The sequence below is a fragment of the Silene latifolia genome, chromosome Y (genome assembly GCF_048544455.1).
Source record: "Silene latifolia isolate original U9 population chromosome Y, ASM4854445v1, whole genome shotgun sequence".
NCBI lineage: Eukaryota > Viridiplantae > Streptophyta > Magnoliopsida > Caryophyllales > Caryophyllaceae > Silene > Silene latifolia.
This window is the reverse complement of record NC_133538.1, coordinates 249,814,593-249,839,155: the sequence shown is the minus strand read 5'-3', so window position 1 is coordinate 249,839,155 and position 24,563 is coordinate 249,814,593. Positions and strand designations below refer to the sequence as shown.

Below are 24,563 nucleotides of genomic sequence, written 5' to 3'. Positions count from 1 at the left end.
TTTATTGTTATAAGTTGTGTCTTTCTTCGCCTTGGGGAAGTAAAGCTCCTCAAGGTTTGTTCTAATTGTTTTCGAGTTGTTTGATATTTTGCATGTCTAGAAGGTCACAAGGTGATTTGTTACCTTTTGACCGTGAAATCGAAAGAACCTTGACGAACAATAGGAAACTTGTTAGGAGGAATTTAAGAGGTATTAGTGAAGTTGTTCAACCAACTATTGAGTTCGTCAACCCTTTCGCAATAGAAGGAGAGGAGAACCCATTACACAATACCCCACAAAATCAACCTACAATGCCTAAATTCTCGTCACACTCCGTACCCACCGAGGAGAATCTACCTAATGGTACTCCTACACCGCAACATCTAACCGGAAATTTTATTGCCAAATCCGCCTTCATCCAATTAGTTGAAAGGAGCCAATTTGGGGGGATGCCTAGTGAAGACCCTCATTCTCATATGGAAAACTTTTGCGACTATTGTGATGCAATCTCTCAAACAGGTGTGACTCAAGACCAAATTAGATGGATCTTATTTCCTTTTTCTCTAATCGGCACCGCGAAGCAATGGTTGAAGGGCCTTGACAAGGCCACCCTCGGAATAGATTCTTGGAAGAAGTTGGCTCTAGCTTTCTACAAAAAATTCTACCCACCGGAAAAGACTAACATGCTAAGAGCTCAAATTACGGGTTTTAAGCAAAGGGATGAAGAATCTTTGTATGAAGCTTGGGAGCGGTTCAAGGGATTTGTCGCTCATGTCCTCACCATGGACTTAGTGAATGGTTTTTGGTACAACAATTTTGGAATGGTCTATATGAGGATTCAAGGAACATTCTCAACATGGGATCAAATGGAATGTTCACCGAAGTTGATGACAATCAAACATGGAACAAGATTGAGGAAATGGGGGTCCATAACTCACAATATAGTAGACCTCGCAAGGCTACAAGAGGAGGAAAGCATGATGTGGACTCCGTTACTCAATTGGGTGCTCAACTTAGTGCTCATATTGACACAATCAATATGAAGTTTGAAAAAGCTATGGCTAGACTTGAAGAAGTCTCAAAATCACCAAAGCATCATATTAATGCCATGACGGCATCCTCATCAATCCCAAGTGGGATACGTGAGAATTGTGGAACTTTGGGACATGACCAAAATGAATGTAGGGGAACAAATGAACAAGTGAATGCTTTCCAAGCATACAAGAGTGGTACCCGTTATTCCAACTATTACAATGAAAACACCAAATTCCATCCAAATCTCTCATACAAAAGCCAAAATGTTCAAAACCCTCAAACAACATACACTCCACCACCCATGAGAAACCAAAATCAAAGACCCTTTTACAATCAAAACCAAGGTTACCAAAATTAAAATCCATACAATCACCAAAATGACCAAGGTTTTGATGTCCAAAAAGAGGTCCTCCAAATGCAAAAGAATCAACAAGAATTTTTCACTCAAATGCAAAAAGATAGCCAAGCAAAGAAAACCACCATCAACAACATCCTAGCTCACACCAAGATGTTGGAAACACAATTGACTCAACTAGCATCTTCAAGCTCACAAAGACAAAAGGGGCAATTACCACCTCAAAGTAATCCCCCTAGACATGAAACGGTTAGTGCCATTCACTTGAGAAGTGGTACAAGGTATGAAGCGCCAAGGAAGCAAGTTGAGGATGAAGTTGTGGAAGCTAGTGAAAAGGAAGAAATTGTGCAAAGCTACAAAGATGGAGAATCATCAAAAGAAGAAAGTTCAAAGAAAAATGAAGACAGGGTCAAGGAGAAGGAACCCATTGTGATTAGACTTCCATTTCCAAGTCGTCAAGCCAAGCCCAAGTTTGATGATCAACTTGGAAAGTTCATGGAAATTGTGAAGAATTTGGAAGTCTCAATTCCTTTCACGGAATTAATCAATCACGTGCCGGCCTATGCGAAGTACATGAAAGATATCCTCCCAAAGAAGAAGTCGATCCGGAAGCTTGAGACTATCGCCTTCACTAAGGTGAGTAGTGCAATACTTCAAGGGAGTTCACCTCCAAAGCTAAAGGATCCGGGAAGCTTCTTAATACCGTGTACCATTGGCGACACAACGATCAACAAAGCTTTATGTGATCTAGGGGCTAGTGTTAGTGTCATGCCGTACTCGGTGAGTAAAAGGTTGGGGATGGGAGAGCTTAAATGCACCAACATCACACTTCAAATGGCCGATAGATCGACGAAGACACCATTAGGGATATGGGAAGATGTCCCCGTACGAATTGGGAAGTTTTTCATCCCGGTGGACTTTGTCATTGTTGATATGGAGGAAGATTCCAACATTCCAATCATTCGAGGAAGACCTTTCCCTACACACCGCGGGTGCGGTGATTGATGTGAAACATGGTGAGCTCACTCTAGAAGTGGGAGATGAAAGCATAACCTTTAATCTTGACAAGACTATGAGAGCTCCTCGTTTGCATGAACCATGTTTCATGATTGATCATGTAACACCCCCATACTCCAAGTGCCTTACCAGGACCACCCAGGTATAAGGATGTTACCATCTCGGTTACCCGAGGCAATGATAATCAAATAAACAATGAAGAAACAACATTTAAATAGAATTACTTAATGAAAGGTTACAATCCAAAAACCAAACCAAATACTAATACATGTTCTCAAAATGGCTGTCTACTGAACTGCTGAATGTATATGAAAACTACTAAGCTACAGCGGAAGACTCCTATCATCAGATCGTGGCAATCCCACCTATCCCAGTACTCATGTCATACCTGCTCAATATCTGCTCACCATCCCCGAATGGATCACCGCAGGTTTTAAAAACATTAACCGGGGTCAGTACTATTTACACAAGTGATATAATTGGCAATACAGTAACCAAGACAACTCAAACAATCATACACGAGCAAGCACTCCACTCCATCTCCGTCACCGACTATCCAATGGACCAGCCCTGCCAGTGGGGGACCGCAGCCGTTCCCACCTAAGCCGCGCTCATCATACCGAGCGATAAACCTATCCCATTAATGTGCACATCCCCTTCTGTGGTGGGTTCCACGAAGGGCAAAACTAGGGCGTGAAGCCACTCCCGCAAGTGACTCCACTCAGCCGAGAACACATCTCGGGAACCACAGACAAACAATCACAATCACAATCACAACATCGTCTGAATCAACCAATTATACTAATTACAGCACAACACCACACCATATGTAAGTAATACTGAGTAGGGAAACCCTACCTGGAAAGCACAATAATCAGACGATCTCACAACTGATATCAGAAAGCTTCCTCTACGAATCCTCCTCCTAATTATACAAACACATAATCACTACTATGCACATGACACAACAAAATCCCCAATTCCCAAAATTAGGGTTTAACTAACTTTGACGAAATATAATAAAAGCGGTATAAAAGTCTTACTCTCGACGCAAAGATTACAACGATGTAAAGAAAAGTGAAATCCGACCTTCCAAGCTCCGGGATTTGTTAACAATGCGATTAAGGTGATGAACGTAGTTTACTTTCTCTTCTCACAGTGATTTAGGTTTTAGAAAAGTGATTAGAATGAATGACGAAAAGATTATATACCTTAATCGCATAATTAACAAAACCCGAGAAAACAACCCCCGTAAACCGGCTACTCGATCGAGTATCCATGGTACTCGATCGAGTACCCACCTACTCGATCGAGTACCCTAGTTACTCGATCGAGTACCCAACAGGTCAGAAAATATTTTATTTCGCAAAACTCCCTTACTCGACAGAGTAAGGCCTACTCGATAGAGTACCCTAAGACTCGTAAATACGGAGTATTACTGATACGTGCCTAATGTATAGTCTTTTTAGCCTAATTCAGCACGTATTTCTATGCATTTCTATACTATTTTTATGGTATTTTGCCCCGAATTGGCTACTTTGGTGTATTTTGTCCTTTTTGTAGGAATGATCGCGAAAGTAGTGGAACCATATTCTTTTCCGTCCTTTTTGCATGCATTTAGAGGAGACGGAGTTGTCCCAGAGTAGAGTACCGCACTTGGAAGCATCATGGCACGCACTACGAGGCACTTGGGTGAAGACGTGAGCTGAATTGAAGATACAAGTGCTCGATCGAGTTGTTCTTTGGTCGATTGAGTGGTTTCTAGCCTCCACGATGCTCGATCGAGCTATTCCTTGCTCGATCGAGGAAGCTGCACATGACCAAGTCCTCGATCGAGTCCCCATTTGGTCGATCGAGGGACTTCTGAGAGATTGGTATTGGTCGATCGAGTGGTTTAACCCACTCGATCGAGAGGCTTTCGACATCATGGGCTTTAATCAGTCCATGTTTACTTATTTCCGCAAAGACTCTTAGTTGTTTTATCTATTTAACCTATGTTTTACTAGGTTATTAGGTATTCCTTTTACTATCTCTTTTCCATCTAAGTTTTTACATTAGAATTACTTTTGCTACTTCCTACGTTACCTTTTACCTTTCGATTTATTACTTTCATTTTCGGATTATTGGTCTCGGATTTGAGTTCTTTACGCCGGAATTTGCTTGGATTGTAATTTCCTCTCTTCTCTTAATAATAATTAACCTTCTTGTTGCATTAATTCCTTGTTTGCTTTATTTATTCCTTTGCCCTAGTTTATTTATTATTGCGTTTTATTATTATTTCATTATGTCATCTGCTGGAAAATTATCTGCTGTTAGTTTAATTAAGAATATGAGTAGCTAAACCCCTTTCATGTTGGGATTAGGGAATCTGCGGTAGAATAATGATGACGTAGTGAATGAATTGGACGAATTGATTAAGAGACTCTGTCACTATAGCAATTTAACTGTAATTCCTGACCTAGTTGAGTGCACGCTTTTATGTCACCCATTAAACTGGCTACAATTAATCCTGGATCGAAAGATTGGACTAAACAGGCCTGCTATAAACAGTAGACTACCCTAATGAGGACGAAAGTTAAGTTAGTGGTATTTTAGGGTAGGAAGTGGACCGAAAGGACCTTCTAACATCCGTCTCGCATTAGTTCGTCCGAGTCATTTACTGCCGAGTTGTTAGACTATCGTAGTGAACCGAATTCTCGACATGTCCCTCTCTTCATGATAGTTAAATCGTATTTTACCGCTCTATTACTCTTAGTTTAGAATCAATTTTAATCAAACCCCCAACTGTTACCGTAGGACTAGAATAGACAGCTATAATTACATTTCCTCCCTGTGGATTCGATACTCGACTGCCTCTGCTACATTTTAGTTGAGACCGTTAGGTTTTATCTTTGATAGGGTTGCGATAGCCGTGTCAAATTTTGGCGCCATTGCCGGGGAGGCAATTGTTCAATTTATTAGTTTTTTCGTTTTTAATCCTTTTTCGGTCTAAGGGACAACCGTTCCTTGGACTATTCTCATTTTCTGTTGTAGTTTCTTCTTATGCGCAGATCGCGGGGTGGTCCACTATCGCCATTTGAACCGAGAGATTGAGAGATCTCTCGCACGTAAAGAGGAGACTATTTCAAGAGCAACAGATTGGAAGAAGAGTCCGATTCTCTCGTCCAACTTCTACGAGAACGAACTGTTTGAAGACAATCCACCGTCTTCTCCAGTTTCCAATTCGTCGGTTGAATCCGTTATTTTTCCAGACACTCCAGAAATGGCCGAAGAAGCGACCATTGCCAGTTATTCTGAACCCTCAGCTGAGGATCTTTACAAAGGATTCGAGCTACCAGGGGAAGCTCGGAAATTCGAGCCGAAACCTTCTTACCTTAACATGGTTGAGAAAAATCAGTTCGGTGGGGCTGCAAACGAAGATGCGGCAAAGCACATGGAGACTTTCATTGATTACTGCTGCTCCATACCCCCACCTGCCGGCGTGACAGCTGATCAGATAAAGGAAACCTTGTTCATCTTCTCACTCCGCGATGCTGCGAGAGAGTGGTATAGGGATTTAGACCGAACTGCTGCTGGCATAACTGATTGGAACTCATTGGCTTTAGCGTTCTATAAGAAGTACTTCTCTGCATCAAGAACTATTGTCATTAGAGCTCAGATAACGAGCTTCAAACAAGGGCCTGACGAGAACTTTCACGAAGCATGGACTCAATTTAAGAAGCTAGTGCGAACCATACCGCACCATGGCTTCGAAAAGTGGAGTCTATGCAATCATTTCTATAATGGATTGTATGATGATCAGAGGGACATTTTGGATGCTTTGCACTAATGGCCGGTTCGCTGAAAACTTGGGAGCTACCAAAGGGTGGAAGATCATAGAAGATTTGGCCATCCATAAGGTGAATATGGGAACTCGAGAGGAAACCAAAGAAGAGCAAACAGTCTTCTTCTGTCGCCGCACTTGAAGCCCTCACCGCAAGGTTCGACAAGTATGAGCTAGGGGAGTTTCCAAGGGGGCATGTACCAGGTTAATCTTTGAATGACAGACGGTCCTTTCCCTTTCGTCTCAGGGAGATGCGGATTAGAGGGACATGTCTCGAGCATTGTCCCATCCTTTTGAGCAATGTGCTGCCTTTTCAACATTACAGTGCGGAATAACGATTACTACGAGCCAAACGTCCATCCCAACTTGAGGTGGACTAGCCGAATGTACAAAATCCCACGGCTCCTCCACCGCAAAGAACCATACATTCCTCCACATCAGAAGCAACAAGGCTATCAGAAGCCTCCATCCTTCAACCCTCCTAATCAAGGTGCATCATCCTCTAGTGGAGTGACTGAAATGGGTGAGCTTAAGTCCATGATGCAAGCCATTACAAAGCAGCTTCACGCAAGTGATCAACAAAGAAGTTCAAGTGATCAACAGAGAGATGCATCCATAAAGGCACTTGAAACTCAAGTTACCCAATTGGCCGCGAATCAGTCCACAAGAAAGCAGGGTCATTTACCGACTCAAAACGAGAAGAATCCACATGAGACGGTAAATTTGGTAGAATTAAGAAGCGGTCTTTCTTATGAAGGACCGGAAGTGTCGAAATCAGACCCGAAGATAGCTGTAACTGATGATGAACAGTGTTCTGTCAAGAAAAAGGGCTAACGACAAAACAGCATTCTACTCGATCGATCGGAAGGTCGTGTTCGATCGAGTGGAAATGGAGAGGAAAGCCCTCGATCGAGTAGTCCTTCTGCTCGATCGAGTGAACAGGAAGCTGAGGATGGTCGATCGAGTGGGAGTGTTGCTCGATCGACTGAAGTTGCTGAAGAAACTGCTCGATCGAGTGAGCATGATGCTCGATCGAGTGATATTGATGACGGGAAGCTTATTCGAGAGCCTGCTAGTGCTCGTTTAAGCGAGAAATCACCGGAAAGACCTCGTTCGAGAGGTAAGAAGAGTTCAAAGGATACTGAACTTGCTCCGGAAGACAATTTGGAGGTGAGAAACAAGGGACTCGAGATTCCTATCACGGTTCCCTTCCCGAGGCGGCTGCAAAATACCAAAGTTAATCAACAGTTTAGCAAATTTGTTGAACTTTTGAAGAGCTTGGAAGTTTCCGTGCCGTTCACTGAATTGCTGACTAAGGTACCCTCTTATTTAAAGTTCATGAAAGACATTTTAGCACGCAAGAGGACTATAAATGACAGTGAGACCGTAGCTTTGACTGAGATGGGGTCAGCCCTATTTCAAAATAAGTTACCCCCTAAGCAATCAGACCCGGGTAGTTTTTCGATTCCGTGTCACATCGGTATGCAGTTGATTGATAATGCGTTATGCGATCTAGGCGCTAGCGTAAGTGTCTTACCTTTGTCTCTGGCTAAGAGACTTGGTTTGACAAAACTGAGTTGCACCAACATGACCGTCCAGATGGCCGACCGTAGTCTATCACGGCCATTAGGTATAGTAGAAGACGTACTGTCCCGGATCGGGAAGTTCTTTATTCCCGTCGATTTTGTTGTCTTAGATATCCCCAGAAGATGCACACACCCCTATTATTTTAGGGAGACCATTTCTCCACCGCCCGTGCGGTGATAGACGTCGATGGGAAGACTTTGACATTTCGGGTAGGGGATGAGGAGCTGATTTTTCATCACCCAAATTCGGAGAGCTCCCATGCAAGTTCAACCTTGCAATGCTCTTTCTTCTATCATCCCTATTGTTGACACTCCGGATGAAAATTTGGAGAATATTCTTTATTATTGTTAACCCTCCGCCTCAGATTGAGAGCAAGAAAGAGGCATGTTCGTCTGTTGTCCTTACTGCAGTGCATTTAAAAGCAAGAATGGGACTGTCAAAGGACGTGGTGTAGCCATTATCAATCAAAGTGGCAGCAAGGATGCCAAAGAAGATGACAGAGGAGCGAGAACGAAGAAGGTTCGAACCTACATAGATGGGAACTACATTCCTCCTACTGTCGCAATTGGTGACTCAAGCTCATGGAAGATGAAGAGGTCGGTCAGTATCGCTGAGGTGACGTCCTCCAGTCAGAAGCCCACGAAGGGGCTACTGAAAGCTGATGAGAATTAAACGGGGAAATGCCCCGTGTAACAAATTGTAATAGACAATTCATTTGAATTTCTTTTAACCTTGCTTTTATTACGTTTTAATTAGGACAATTACTTAGACAATTTTTAGCATAAACTAAGACTATAGACCGTTTTGCTGCGCATTTGGTATTTTGGGATGTGTTTGGATGTATTCTATGCAGGTTTGGGGAAGTGTCACGCATTTCGAGGAAGTAAAGACGGAAATCAAAGAGCCTACAAGAGGAAGTCCTCGATCGAGTACTTTTGTACTCGATCGAGTGGAAGTTAGTTCGATCGAGCTGTCTGGTTACTCGATCGAGAAAGGCCAAAGAGGAACAGGTCGATCGAGAGGTCTCTTACTCGATCGAGCAGAAGGGACATCAAAGGTCCTCGATCGAGTGATTAAAACCACTCGATCGAGTGAAATGAACAGTGGACACGGGAGTTTTCTTTCTTAAACTCTTACTTTCCCTAATTCTAATTTCATTTCACCCTAATTTCCGTCTAACCCCTTCCCTAATTGCGATTTCCATTTCCCCCAAATCCCCATTTCTTGCCCAAAATTATCAAATCCATCACCTACATTCTATTGCTAGCACTTTAATCTTCAATAGCCCCTTATTTTCCCCCTCTTTTATGCTCGTTTTCGCGGTTTTTAAAGGGGATTAGGGTTCGCGGGTTTTTCAATTGAAAATCCGCCTTTGTTGCTTGTTATTTGAAGTTTAATTGCTTTTATAGGATCATCATCATCAAGTAAGTGTTTCTTTCACACTCTTTGCATCTTCTCTTCATTTAATTCGAATTTTTGAGGTGCTTTTGAATTAGGGTTCGAAAAATCCATGTCTAGTCGATCTTTTTCGACTTAATTGTGTTTATATGCCCTTAATTAGCTTGTTGATGATCTTATCGCAATCCCTCGCTATTGTTACATGTTTAATTCGAAATTTGCACGAGATTCCGCGACTAGGGCTTCTCGGTCGAATTTTTTTTTTTTCGATCGAGACGGTTTTTATGTTTGCCATGCTTTGTCTAACTCGCAGTTCTTGCCTACTTGTTCTTTGCTTTATTATCTGTTCTCCCGTCCCCTATCGTCATTACATGCTGTAAATCATTTGGAATCTCGTACTGTGAGTATCTTTTGACTGCTAGGAGCCCCACATGATTTCATATGCGGCTTTCATGCCTCTTAGTCTCCTTTAGCAGTCACTATTTTGTCATTTTACCACCACTCACATGCTACCTTTCGAATTTATTGAGGATTGTTGGTTTTTTTATGCTGGAAGTCGGATTTCTTGACTGATAAGGCCTTATATTTGTTGTCACATGTTGGTTAGCGGGTTATCTTAACCACGGTTAGCAGCATCTTCCCTTATTCATGCCCTTTGATACTTTGCAGGATGGACGCTAGTTCTTTGCCTTCTACTAGTACGTCCTCCAGTCAGTCCGTGAGCGAGTCAGTGGTCCCTGCTGTCACCACTACTTCTGCCCTGGTCACCACTATAGTTCCTGCTTCTACTTCTGCCCCTACCAGACCTTTGTCCATGCTGGAACGAGGATTCATCCCTCGTTTTCCGTCTCCTGGTATGGCGCCACCCAGGCCGCATCAGCAGGCTAGCCAGTTAGCCATCACCTCCAGCCCTTCTGAGGCTGATGTTACGGGAGAGGGCGCCCTCACACCTTTACCGCGGATGCCCACGGTACGTTTTACTTCATCGGACCAACGGATTCGGTTAGCCGCTTTACTTCGTTGCCCCCTCTCCTCCACCCGTTTCCTTGCACGGACCGACCTAGAGACCTTAGGAATTTATGAGGAGGTCTGTAGTTTGTTGAACAGGACGGGTATGTCGGGTCTGATCACCATGCAGGAAGCTACTATTCGTACCCCTACGTACGAGTTCTTTAGCTCCTATTCCTTTGACACCGACTCTTATGATGCTGACAACTCCAGCTCTTGCATTCACTTTCGACTCCGCAATGAGTCACACCACTGGACTTTGGCCAGGTTTGGGCAGGGTTTAGACCTAGTTAGTGACGGTCCCACCGACCCACCTCGAGACCTCCTTCAGCCACTTTGGGCTGCACTTTCTCACACCCCCTTCCCTTCACGGAAGGGAGCTCACGTTCACTTACCTGCCCCCCGTTACTACTTGCGTCTGATAGGAGAGACCATCTTTGGGCGACCTGAGCCCAATAACGTGACCAACACTGAGCTAGCGATTCTCGCGGGGTACCTCAATGTAACACCCCGGTTTATAAAAGAAGTCCTCGTCAAGACATTCCCTCATAAACCGGACTGTTACCATCTCGGTTTCCCGAGGTAGTGAATAACAAATCAAACTCCAAGGCAATTTATATAATATTTAACTCAATTATTACAATTTCTCTTTTCAAAATAAATTACAAGAACAGACGTAAATAAAAGTGAAGTCTTCTAGATGATGATCTAGTTACTAGATCGTCTGATCCAGTGTCTCACGCCCGTCAAGCTCCCGTCCTATCTCTTAAACCTGTCAAGTCTGCTCCCCATAAAACGGTTCATCACAGGTGTTCACGAATACACAGGGTCAACCACGAGGTTGAGTAGGGAAAACAATAAAACAATAAAATATGATATGCATGATACCCCGTCACCTCCATCTCCATCTCAACTCATCACACACATCTCATAACCCGGACAACCCAGCCATACCGATCCCCGGTAGACTATATATCGACCGAAGCCGATCTGCCAGCTCAACAGCTGAGGACACCAGGGCAAGTCCTGCAGAACCCGCCTGGGCCTTATCACAACATCACATCGTATCTCAACATCGTCACCACCACCTCATCCTCCAACTCCAATGCATATGAAATGCTCAACGAAATTAATGCAAAGCAATATGTATATAAATCACTGGAACGATAAATCATAAAGTCATGCCAGTTACCCGATGTTGTGATATCATACTCAATACGATCAAATCAGTCAATCACCTTTCCGAATATAAATGATAACGTAAATCAACAACCAGGAATCAAGTCAACACAATTCAACAATGACGATAATAAGACAAGTGTATTTCCCTACCTCAAAGTGCCAAAGAATTCCAATTAAGCGATTAAGCGGTCAATGGACGATGCCCAATAATATTTCATCACGAAATCGCTCTCTGAAAGATAAATAATGATAACAATTACTTCACTATTCCCGTTCCCAAGATAGAGGGTTATTAATGATAGAACTTCCTAAAAATGGAAACTTTCCCGATATAGTAATTTTTCTATTTCAACAACCCGATTCAAAACCCGACTTGAATTATTTAACGTACTCGGGAATTAACTCAAATAAATTATTTAGAAGACTCGGGGATTAATTAATTCATTAAGAATATGACCCATTACGAAATATAACGATTGAATTATGAAAACCCGCTTCAAAACCAAAACAAACCCGTCATCCACACAACCCCTTCCCACGCGCTCACCCGCCACCACAAAGCCACCATGAGGCCGTGTCAACCACCAGTAGTGGTCCCCACTTCAACCCAACCACCAACGGCCACCCCCATCAAGGGGTCGACCGCCGGCGGTTCAAACCAAGGCCGCCATTTGGCCTGGTTCACCACCACGCATCACCAACACCCCTCGTTCTCCACCGCCACCACCGCAACCATTAATTAACCACCGCCCAAACAACCACCACCAACTCGTTGCCAACCCACGAACACCGACACCACAAAGACCACCGTTTCGACCTCCCCCTAGTCCACGGTGGTGCCACCCAAAACCTACCCATCCAAAAACCCGTCTAAAACCATACACAAACCCGTTTTGACCACCCCTATCGCTGCTCCCTTTTACCACCACTAACACCACCTAAACCCACCATAACCACCACCATTACCCTCGTCACTAACCACACTTTACCATTACCCCGACACCAACCACCCTTATCACCTCTATAAGACACTAAACAACCCCCCAAAAGCCCGACACCAGATCGAAAAACAGAGAAAGGAATTGAACAGCTTACCTTGCCGCCACCACAACAGCCACCAGGGCCACCCTAGGTCGTCGACAATGGTCCCTTGCTCGTCCTTCTTTGCACACCGTCAACAACCACTCTCTCTCTCTCTCTCTCTCTCTCGAATTGCGTGAAGATGGGGATTGGTGTTGCTGAAATGAGGGTGGCGGGTTGAGGGAGTAGGGCGTTTTGTGTTAGGGTAGAATTAGGTTAAACTTAGGTTAAATGGTTAATTGGGTCATGGGTAAACGGGCCTGGGTCAACGGTAAATGGGTAAGTGTAGAAAAAGAATTAGCTGTCGTGACTTTGTTCAGTTAACCCGTCTTAACAAGTTTACGAATAACTCGATCCTACAATATCAAATACAACTAAACAATTAACTCGACTCAATTAGCGATATAAAATACGGGGTATTACAGTCTTCCCCCCTTAAAATGAACTTCGTCCCGAAGTTCGCTCCCGTACTCAAACAACGATGGGGTATCGTATATCGTACATACGGACGTCACGCATTTCTAACACCGTTAACACACACTTTTGACACATCAATTAAACCTAACAGACACGAAATGTTACATTCTGCCCTCCTAAAAATAAACTTCGTCCCGAAGTTTAACTCATCTTCACTTGACCCAACTGACTACAACTAATAACTACCTGAGAACAAAAATTTATAACAACTAAATAATCATCTGGGAACACCGTCATCTTCAATCAAAAATTCCGATCTCAACTCAAGTAACTCAAAAACCAAGGTCACACTGAACCGTGAACAACTCAAAAACCAAGGTCACACTGAACCGTGAACGTAACTCGACACAAAGGCCCCACAACTCAATACTAGTGGCCAATCTCAATCCCAATATCAACAGTTTAACTACACTCTCCTTTACACATCCACCAACTAACAGAAGTAGGAACAAAACATATAGAACTCATTTGCATAGGTACCCCACAACGAAACATCAACTTGATCAAAACTACAATCTACAAATAAGTGCAATATAAACATTAAGATTTTACAATCCTACCCGACTAGAAACATGGTTACGTCCTCGTAACCTCTTTTTCAAATTTTCATATACCTATGCAACAAAATCATTATCAACCACACGTGACAGGAAAGAATACATGATAAGAGATTGCGCATCAACATTAAGGTCGAAACAAGGTTTTACTAAGGAATTAACTGATTGTCAACACGTAACATTTATTACTAGCTCATGCGTAACTTAAAACACAACATCAACTAAAAGAACAACAAGAAAGGAATCATGGTTTACACGGTTTCACAACTAATAAATTTGATGATCAATTATAGACTATGAATGAGCGAGAGCAAAATCAACAAAACAATTTAAGTACTTCTCACATTTGTAAACATATCACATAAATAGATCTACCACTACTATCTATCACAATCACAGGATCTTATTGACATGTCCATACAACCATTTAATCACTCACTTTGGTTTAGGTCACGAATTAGGTCGATGAATTTAAGCAATCAACAACATACTCATAATTCATATTTTAAACTATAAAAATTGTTTGCACGATATCAATTCTGAAAACATGTTTCCCAATAAAAGTAACTACATATGATCAATGACAACGACAACATTACTTCCATATCACACCTATGTTTCACATTTTAGCAACCATATCATTCAATTGTGTCCAGCAACTTAGTATAATTCATTTTCAGCAAAACAAGAGATATTGTATAAATAGTTTAAACATATATTTGCCATCATATACTTTGTAGAACACTAGTTATGATAAAAGATTAGCAACTTGAACAACTCCTCCGATTTGCATGATTGAATAATTAGGCAACTCGTAGGCTCAATTAAATGTAACTATAATGACTTATCATTTAAACCAATGCATATCATGTGAATCATCAAAGGGTTATCTTATTATAATTGTCAATATAGTTATCATAACAATCTTTATTATAACATAATCGATAGTAACGACTCGAGAATATAGGTATGCCAACTATCGTGTTATATCCACTAGTTTCCTCTATATCACACCCATACATTTGCAAGACTCACTTTAGCATTTTATGACATTGTAATAACGAACATATTCAATAAGGAATAACAACACTGTTTATTATCATGTTATAGATGTAGGTCCAACTGACATAATTTAATGCGATGAAGGTAATAAATATAATTATGGGCACACAACTCATATGAAAGACATTAAAACTCAGATGCATCCTACATGTGTGAACATTTAGACATACTCATTACTACCATCCATGTGTAAACATTTAGACATAATTATTATAATTATTCATACGTGGATATTAGAACAATCAATTAACTTTTAACGCCATCAACTTCACCAAGATATGACAACATAGTTTCATATTTATATATATCCGACCATCATGCAAATATGATGAACATACTAGAGATAGTACAATATGCCAAACATACATAAAATATGCAACAACTGGGTTCGTATAAAATATTTCACCCTTGATTAAGAATCAATTTAAGCTGTCCCATTTTACTCACGCTATCATGCCAACAATGTTATCAACTAAGTTTAATTTTAACACTTGTTAAGATACATAACTACTGAACATGCGTGCTACTATCGTCATATAAAGCATTATAAATTCACATTACTAAGGCTCATGAATTATTCAAACAACTGCATGAAACTCAACCTAGAACGCACATTTTACAAGTCATGTTTCACGTTGTAACTTTCGAAGATCACGAATAAATAACCGTCCGATTAAAACTTGATTTATATTATTTTTATAAAACACGGAGAGTTAAAAAAAACACAGGGGAAAAGAATTAGGTCCAAAGCACAAAAATTTCATTTTTAAAGAATTTTACAACCCAGTTGGTCCAAACAAACATGTGACAGCAATTGGTCCAAGACTTGGGCCAGTTTGCAAAACCTACCATTTAATATAGAGACATCAAGAATTTTCGTGGTTTGTTAATTTGAAAACATATGCGAATCTTCTGATCGATGGAGTTGGAGTTATGCAAAAATTATTAATACAATTTAAATGAGGACTTTTACAAAATCGTTGGTCAAAACATCACCGCACAGAACTTCGACCACAGCCCACTAAAATATTTATTACTCCTAATCCGTATATCATATAAGCATGAAACCAACGCTAAATGAACACTAACTCACGAGGCTATCTCACATAAAATTTTCATCCCTAGGCAATAAACAGAAAAGAAATGGCAGTAAGATCAATTCGAGAGTAAAATCATACAACGTGTTTCAGCACTAGGTCATTCATTTTCTATGTTTCAAACTCTTACATCCATACTATCGATACTAACTCATCCTAACTTAAATCTCACACTGTACTTTTGTAAACATCTATTCCGTAGAATCCCTTCGCATCTCGATCTACTCCTTACATCTAAATCACGATTGCTATGACTAAAAACATGCAATTCAACAGTGTTTCTAATTACTATCACAATACTATACTAGCATGGCTTCGGGATCACATAACCGCATATTACTAGGCATAATAGTACAATCAACACATCTTTCAACATCCAACTAGGTAACTATCATCGACTCGCAATTATTTTCATACTCACGGCTACCACAACACTTCATTGATTATTAACCTGAACTCGATAATTTTATTTCTCATTTATACAACATCATATGCTCACGTCATCATTCATACAAATTACTTACCGTAGCGTTGTCCCGCAATAATCAATATATCAATCAATTGACATTTAGGCAACGATATATGAATTTCCTGTTCAACCCCAAGCAACTATTCTACCCTTTCTCTCGTATACACTCATGGTTTCCGGTTCAACTGAGAGGACCACTGGTTCGGTGTGAGGGGGCCCCTAACTCATACCTTACCTTAGTGTGCTCCTAACAGTTCTATCCCGGGGTTCATTTTATTTAGACTCTTCCTATGTTCATTGGGTTCATTGGTTTAGGCCTGAGGATCGTTCGCTCTGATACCACTTTGTAACACCCCGGTTTATAAAAGAAGTCCTCGTCAAGACATTCCCTCATAAACCGGACTGTTACCATCTCGGTTTCCCGAGGTAGTGAATAACAAATCAAACTCCAAGGCAATTTATATAATATTTAACTCAATTATTACAATTTCTCTTTTCAAAATAAATTACAAGAACAGACGTAAATAAAAGTGAAGTCTTCTAGATGATGATCTAGTTACTAGGTCGTCTGATCCAGTGTCTCACGCCCGTCAAGCTCCCGTCCTATCTCTTAAACCTGTCAAGTCTGCTCCCCATAAAACGGTTCATCACAGGTGTTCACGAATACACAGGGTCAACCACGAGGTTGAGTAGGGAAAACAATAAAACAATAAAATATGATATGCATGATACCCCGTCACCTCCATCTCCATCTCAACTCATCACACACATCTCATAACCCGGACAACCCAAATGCATACCGATCCCCGGTAGACTATATATCGACCGAAGCCGATCTGCCAGCTCAACAGCTGAGGACACCAGGGCAAGTCCTGCAGAACCCGCCTGGGCCTTATCACAACATCACATCGTATCTCAACATCGTCACCACCACCTCATCCTCCAACTCCAATGCATATGAAATGCTCAACAGTAATTAATGCAAAGCAATATGTATATAAATCAACGAATCGATAAATCATAAAGTCATGCCAGTTACCCGATGTTGTGATATCATACTCAATACGATCAAATCAGTCAATCACCTTTCCGAATATAAATGATAACGTAAATCAACAACCAGGAATCAAGTCAACACAATTCAACAATGACGATAATAAGACAAGTGTATTTCCCTACCTCAAAGTGCCAGCAATTCCAATTAAGCAGTTAAGCAGTCCAATGGACAGATGCCCAATAATATTTCATCACGAAATCGCTCTCTGAAAGATAAATAATGATAACAATTACTTCACTATTCCCGTTCCCAAGATAGAGGGTTATTAATGATAGAACTTCCTAAAAATGGAAACTTTCCCGATATAGTAATTTTTCTATTTCAACAACCCGATTCAAAACCCGACTTGAATTATTTAACGTACTCGGGAATTAACTCAAATAAATTATTTAGAAGACTCGGGGATTAATTAATTCATTAAGAATATGACCCATTACGAAATATAACGATTGAATTATGAAAACCCGCTTCAAAAACCAAAACAGCCCGTCATCCACACAACCCCCTTCCCACGCGCTCACCCGCCACCACAGGCCACCATGAGGCCGTGTCAACCACCAGCCGTGGTCCCCACTTCAACCCAACCACCAACGGCCACCCCCACTGGGGTCGACTGCCGCCGGCGGTTCAAACCAAGGCCGCCATTTGGCCTGGTTCACCACCACGCATCACCAACACCCCTCGTTCTCCACCTGCCACCACCGCAACCATTAATTAACCACTGCCCAAACAACCACCAGTCAACTCGTTGCCAACCCACGAACACCGACACCACAGCACCACCGTTTCGACCTCCCCCTAGTCCACGGTGGTGCCACCCAAAACCTACCCATCCAAAAACCCGTCTAAAACCATACACAAACCCGTTTTGACCACCCCTATCGCTGCTCCCTTTTACCACCACTAACACCACCTAAACCCACCATAACCACCACCATTACCCTCGTCACTAACCACACTTTACCATTACCCCGACACCAACCACCCTTATCACCTCTATAAGACACTAAACAACCCCCCAAAAGCCCGACACCAGATCGAAAAACAGAGAAAGGAATTGAACAGCTTACCTTGCCGCCACCACAACAGCCACCAGGGCCACCCTAGGTCGTCGACAATGGTCCCTTGCTCGTCCTTGCTGCACCGTCAACAGCCACTCTCTCTCTCTCTCTCTCTCTCTCTCTCTCTCTCGAATTGCGTGAAGATGGGGATTGGTGTTGCTGAAATGAGGGTGGCGGGTTGAGGGAGTAGGGCGTTTTGTGTTAGGGTAGAATTAGGTTAAACTTAGGTTAAATGGTTAATTGGGTCATGGGTAAACGGGCCTGGGTCAACGGTAAATGGGTAAGTGTAGAAAAAGAATTAGCTGTCGTGACTTTGTTCAGTTAACCCGTCTTAACAAGTTTACGAATAACTCGATCCTACGATATCAAATACAACTAAACAATTAACACGACTCAATTAGCGATATAAAATACGGGGTATTACACTCAACATTGACTCTGGTACCCCGTTTGTTCTAAACATTGCCTATCTGGTAGCTCAGCATTGGAACGAAATTGGGACTCGGGTCAAGACCGCTGTTGTCTGCGGCGGGCTAGTGACTAGGATTGCCCGCCACCTTTACCCCACTGACTCTTCACTCACTGCACCCGATAGGATGGCTTACCTTGACCTGGGTGCCATGGCTGACTTCGCCTGGTTCCCAAAGACGAAGGGGAGCGCGAGGACGTGGAAGATTTGTGGTTCCACGTCTGTTACCTTGCCGTGCTCTACCCTTCCTCCACTCTTACCGCTCCCGTCTGCTGCTGAGGGAGCGAGGCCACCTCCACCCGCTTACCACCTTACACTTACCCCTACTTCTTCTTCTAGGAAGAGGAAGCGGGAGGCCGGAGCATCTTCTAGCTCCCAGACCCCGACTCCGGTCCAGACCCAGTCTCAGACTCAGACTGGACCCACACAGACTCCCACACCTCCACCTTCACTCACTCCACCTCCTTCGATCCGCCTTTCCGGCCAACTTTGTCTGCCCTCCTGTTTTAGGGGCGCCCGAGGTCATGGACCAAGGGCGTCGTGATGCCGTGCTTTCGGATATGTGCGGTACATTGCGAGATGAGACGGGATATGGCTTTGGTCGTATTCCCGCTCTACGAGTTCCATATCCGAGCCCGGCGACCGATTCCAGAGGGGTGGCCGCATCCCTCCTTCTACCGATACCCGGCGGACGGGTACCCTCCACTACCTTCGACTCGGAGGAGGAGGCGGAGGAGACACCGTAGCACGAGAGGTGCGGTTCGGGCCGAGAAGGCGGCACAAATGAGCCGCCGAGAGAGGAGGAGAGTGACCCTCCGTTCGTGCCCGGTCCGGAGGATCACCGGAGATGACGACCGAGTCTCCCCCTTGTTTGTTCTTTGGTTTGGGGAGACCGTTTTGTTGAGTCGGAGTACCTGGGAGACGGCGGTGCCGACGCCGAGTAGCTACTGGTCTACTCACTTCCCCAGTTTTCTGGCTGGTTTGGGGAAGTTCGCTTTTGTATGTACATTACTCTTTTCATTTTTGTCTCCTTTTTTTTTTTTTTTTTTTATTTTGCTGGTTGTATACCCCATCCCCCATATTTCTGCTGGTGTATGCTGGAGGACAACGAGGGCGTTGTCCGTTTTGGTTTGGGGAGGGTATTGCATCCTTTTGAGTCTGCATTTGCATTTGTTTTGCATTCACGTTTAATTTTCAGCTTGCATTGTTGTTTATTCTCAATAAAAAAATTCGAAAAATTTCAAAAACATTTCACATTTATTTTTGCATATAGGTTGAGTCGGAACGGTAGATTCCCGTGATGAAATTGCACTATAGCTTGTCATATTACTTGAGCCTTGCACCTTTATTGATAGTTTTTAGCCTTGTCATACGCATAATCTACGAATTTCTGTTCAAATAATAGCTGACTGTTTAGACTTGACCTATAAACGGCAAACTACTTAAAAATTCGAGTTGTAGAGCCATAATCGGTGACATTCATGACCAGTTCATTAGGGATTTTGAGAGTAGTACTCCTTGCATAGCATGTTTGTCTCATTTGCACATTTATGACATTCAATTTCTCGTCAAATGCACATATTCGGGTTTGTGGTTGGTGTCACATGCAGGGAGGGTCTTGCAATTTCCCCTTTCTTCTTGTCTTTCACCCATTTAGCTCCACTTTAGCCAAAACTTGCCTTTTTGACCCATTAGCTACATTCCAAACTAAGCATGCCTAGTCAAGCTAGTTAGTTTGTCCTTTTGTGGTATGTTTTCCACTGCAGTTTGGCCTGTCGTTCCTGTTGGGAGTTGGTGTTTGTATTAAGAAGGAGGAGGAAAGAAAAAAAAATATATGAAAAAAAAAACAGAAAAAAAAAAAGTCAGATGAAAAAGAAAAAGAAATAGAGATTGTGAAAAAAGTTGTCCCCTCTTGTCAGAGTTGAGAAGATGTTCGAAGATGTACAATCGACAAGAGGGTTGGTTGTTTCAGTTAGCTGTTTCAGACGATGTGTTTAAAAAGGAAAGTTTGTGACCGTCTGACTCCTCCGTTCTATCCCACATTTTTTGAGGAGATTGTGCTTTGAGTCTAGTGAGTTTTGTGCCAAGTGAAGGGCACTAGTACTTAGTTTTTCAGTCAGTTGAGATCCGGATGGTTTCATTATGGTCCTGTTAGGAACTAGCTTGACGCTTTTACCTCCACTTTTCCATAACTTGTTTAGCCTTTTCTCACCTGAACCTCACTATTCCCATATTATTTGCAAGCCCTCGGCTGTGACGGACATTATTGGTTGGAGTGTGTGCATTAGTACTTGAATTGTCTTTCATTTTTGTTGCATGCATGCTATGTAGGTTGCAGTTAGGTGAGTGACTGTCTTTTCTTCTCTCTTTTACATATTACATTTGCCCTTTGCTTCATGAGAGAAGAGTGACCACGTGAGAGTCCAGTTTTGTTGGTCTTGCAAGGTCGATAGGTCAGCTTTATTCATGAACAGCTTATAATTCGTTTGCGTATTGACTGCCTGGCTTTAACTGTTGATTCTCGTTGCATTAAACTGTTCAAGTAGACAAGTTAAGCTAGCTCTGAGTTATCATTTCCGTTCCATTAGTTTAGTTTTGAGTTTACTCGAGGGCGAGTAAAGGTTTGGTTTGGGGAAATTTGATACGTGCCTAATGTATAGTCTTTTTAGACTAATTCAGCACATATTTCTATGCATTTCTATACTATTTTTATGGTATTTTGCCCCGAATTGGCTACTTTGGTGTATTTTGTCCTTTTTGTAGGAATGATCGCAAAAGTAGTGGAACCATATTCTTTTCCGTCCTTTTTGCATGCATTTAGAGGAGACGGAGTTGTCCCAGAGTAGAGTACCGCACTTGGAAGCATCATGGCACGCACTACGAGGCACTTGGGTAAAGACGTGAGCTGAATTGAAGATACAAGTGCTCGATCGAGTTGTTTTTGGTCGATCGAGTGGTTTCTAGCCTCCACGATGCTCGATCGAGCTATTCCTTGCTCGATCGAGGAAGTCCGCACATGACCAAGTCCTCGATCGAGTCCCCATTTGGTCGATCGAGGGACTTCTGCTGAGATATTGGTCGATCGAGTGGTTTAACCCACTCGATCGAGAGGCTTTCGACATCATGGGCTTTAATCAGTCCATGTTTACTTATTTCCGCAAAGACTCTTAGTTGTTTTATCTATTTAACCTATGTTTTACTAGGTTATTAGGTATTCCTTTTACTATCTCTTTTCCATCTAAGTTTTTACATTAGAATTACTGCTACTTCCTACGCTACCTTTTACCTTTCGACTGTTACTTTCATTTTCGGATTATTGGCTGCTCGGATTTCGAGTTCTTTACGCCGGAATTTGCTTGGATTGTAATTTCCTCTCTTCTCTTAATAATAATTAACCTTCTTGTTGCATTAATTCCTTGTTTGCTTTATTTATTACTTTGCCCTAGTTTATTTATTATTGCGTTTTATTATTATTTCATTATGTCATCTGCTGGAAAATTATCTGCTGTTAGTTTAATTAAGAATATGAGTAGCTAAACCCCTTTCATGTTGGGATTAGGGAATCTGCGGTAGAATAATGATGACGTAGTGAATGAATTGGGACGAATTGATTAAGAGACTCTGTCACTATAGCAATTTAACTGTAATTCCCGACCTAGTTGAGTGCACGCTTCTATGTCACCCATTAAACTGGCTACAATTAATCCTGGATCGAAAGATTGGACTAAACAGGCCTGCTATAAACAGTAGACTACCCTAATGAGGACGAAAGTTAAGTTAGTGGTATTTTAGGGTAGGAAGTGGACCGAAAGGACCTTCTAACATCCGTCTCGCATTAGTTCGTCCGAGTCATTTCTTTGTAGAGTTGTTAGACTATCGTAGTGAACCGAATTCTCGACATGTCCCTCTCTTCTTGATAGTTAAATCGTATTTTACCGCTCTATTACTCTTAGTTTAGAATCAATTTTAATCAAACCCCCAACTGTTACCGTAGGACTATAATAGACTGCTATAATTACATTTCCTCCCTGTGGATTCGATACTCGACTGCCTCTGCTACATTTTAGTTGAGACCGTTAGGTTTTCTCTTTGATAGGGTTGCGATAGCCGTGTCAATTACAGATAATTATAGCCGAAAGGATGAAAGGAAGAAATCGTAACTCCAATGGAAGAAAAAAATTGAAGATGCTCCATTCAAAGAGCAAGTGAATTGTGACAAGGAGAGCTTGCAAAGCTCATCAAAATCAACCAAAGAAGAAGAGAATGGCCTCATTGGCCAAGAAAAGAATTTGGAAGAGTTGTCTCCATCAAATCAAGAGATTTTCAATGATCAACTTAATGAAGTTTGTGGTCTTTGGGACGACGAATTTGAAGGGATTTTTAATCCCTACATTGGTAATGCCATCGATCAAGACCGACAACAAGGGCCAAGGTCTATTGAAGACCTCTACCATGATAACGAACAAGCTTTTGATCACTTTTTCAAGGTGTTGAGCAACATCAACAACACCTTGAACATGCCCCCTTGACATCTCATCAAAAATGAGAGTTTGGTGGAGTCCTCCCTAAACCACCATTTGTAAATATTTCTAACTCCCTAACTCGCATTTCAATTCTTGTATTTCATTTTTTTTTTGTCATCTTTGGATTTTTATTTGCTTTGATCAAGATATTTGTCATGTTTGAGAGAAGTGAGGTAGGGACTAACAATCTCAATTGATGTGTAGTGGTTTCGCTTAGTGTGGGGATGGCAATTGCCTAGGCTATCCATGCCTTAGTAGTGCCCCCACAATGAAGAACACAAGATTTGAAGAAGAATAGGAGGTTGATAAGGGATATGCATTATGCACGGATGGAACTGAATCCGGGTACACAGGGGTAGAATTCGAGCGGATTCAAGAGAATCTGCCCGTCTTCATGCAATCCGAGCGTACTGGGTTGAAGACGCACATCCCTATAAGCTGAAATTTTGAAAGATTTTTGACTGTAAGAGAATCCGGGCGTCCTGAACAGCAATCCGCCCGTCTCTGAAAATCCGTCCGTCCTGGAAAGAAGACGCCCGTCTTCTCTGCTGAGGAAAACAAGAAAAATTTCCTGGACTCAAATCCGTCCGTCTTCTGAAGAATCCGCCCGTCCCGTATCAAGCAAATCCGAGCGTCTTCTCTTGAATACGCCCGTCTTTAGGCGAGTTTTATCAAACCCAGAAAGTGCAGAATCCGCCCGTATTGGGCAGAAACCGCACGGATTGCCCCTGCAGTTCAAATTTTTCGGCCTTTATAAAATCCCTCCCACCTTCATTCATTCATTCATTCATTCATTCATAAAACTACTTCAAAACATCAAAACCCTCATCCTCTCCATCACAAAAACAAAATCCCTTAACAACATTCACCAAAATCAAATCAAATCATCCTTCTAACAACAAATCAATCACTCCTTTTTCAATAAAAATCAAAACCAAGAGCAAAATCTTCAACCTTTGAGTCGATTTTTGAATTCATAAAGGCAAAGCCTTTCACCTTTAAATCGATTTGGGTACACTACAAATTGAAGATTTTTCATTCTTTTCTTGGTTAGTTCATCAATGGCAAGGACTAAGGGAGCAACAAAGGCAAGAAAAGCAACAAAGGCACCAAAGACACTTTCGCAAAGGCAAAAGGCTCTTCAAGCAAAGAAAGCATTGGCTATGGTGGTAGCAACACCAAACTTGGAAGTGCAACAACAACAACAACAACCTTCTATGGGAGCAACAACATCTTCTACTCCGGAAATCGATCAACTTTTGCATTATCCGGAGGTAACTTTTATTTCCAAAACCCATAGAGATACTTTTGCCAAGTTTGCTAGGAA

At 42.1% G+C, this 24,563-nt stretch overlaps 1 non-coding gene across 1 annotated transcript; it reads right to left on the bottom strand.

Moving 5' to 3' along the window:
• Positions 1 to 662: 662 nt before the first annotated feature.
• LOC141637076 (small nucleolar RNA R71) lies at positions 663 to 768 on the bottom strand. Its single transcript, XR_012541638.1, has one exon. It is a non-coding gene; the product is annotated as a small nucleolar RNA R71 (small nucleolar RNA).
• Between the last annotated feature and the right edge of the window lie 23,795 nt (positions 769 to 24,563).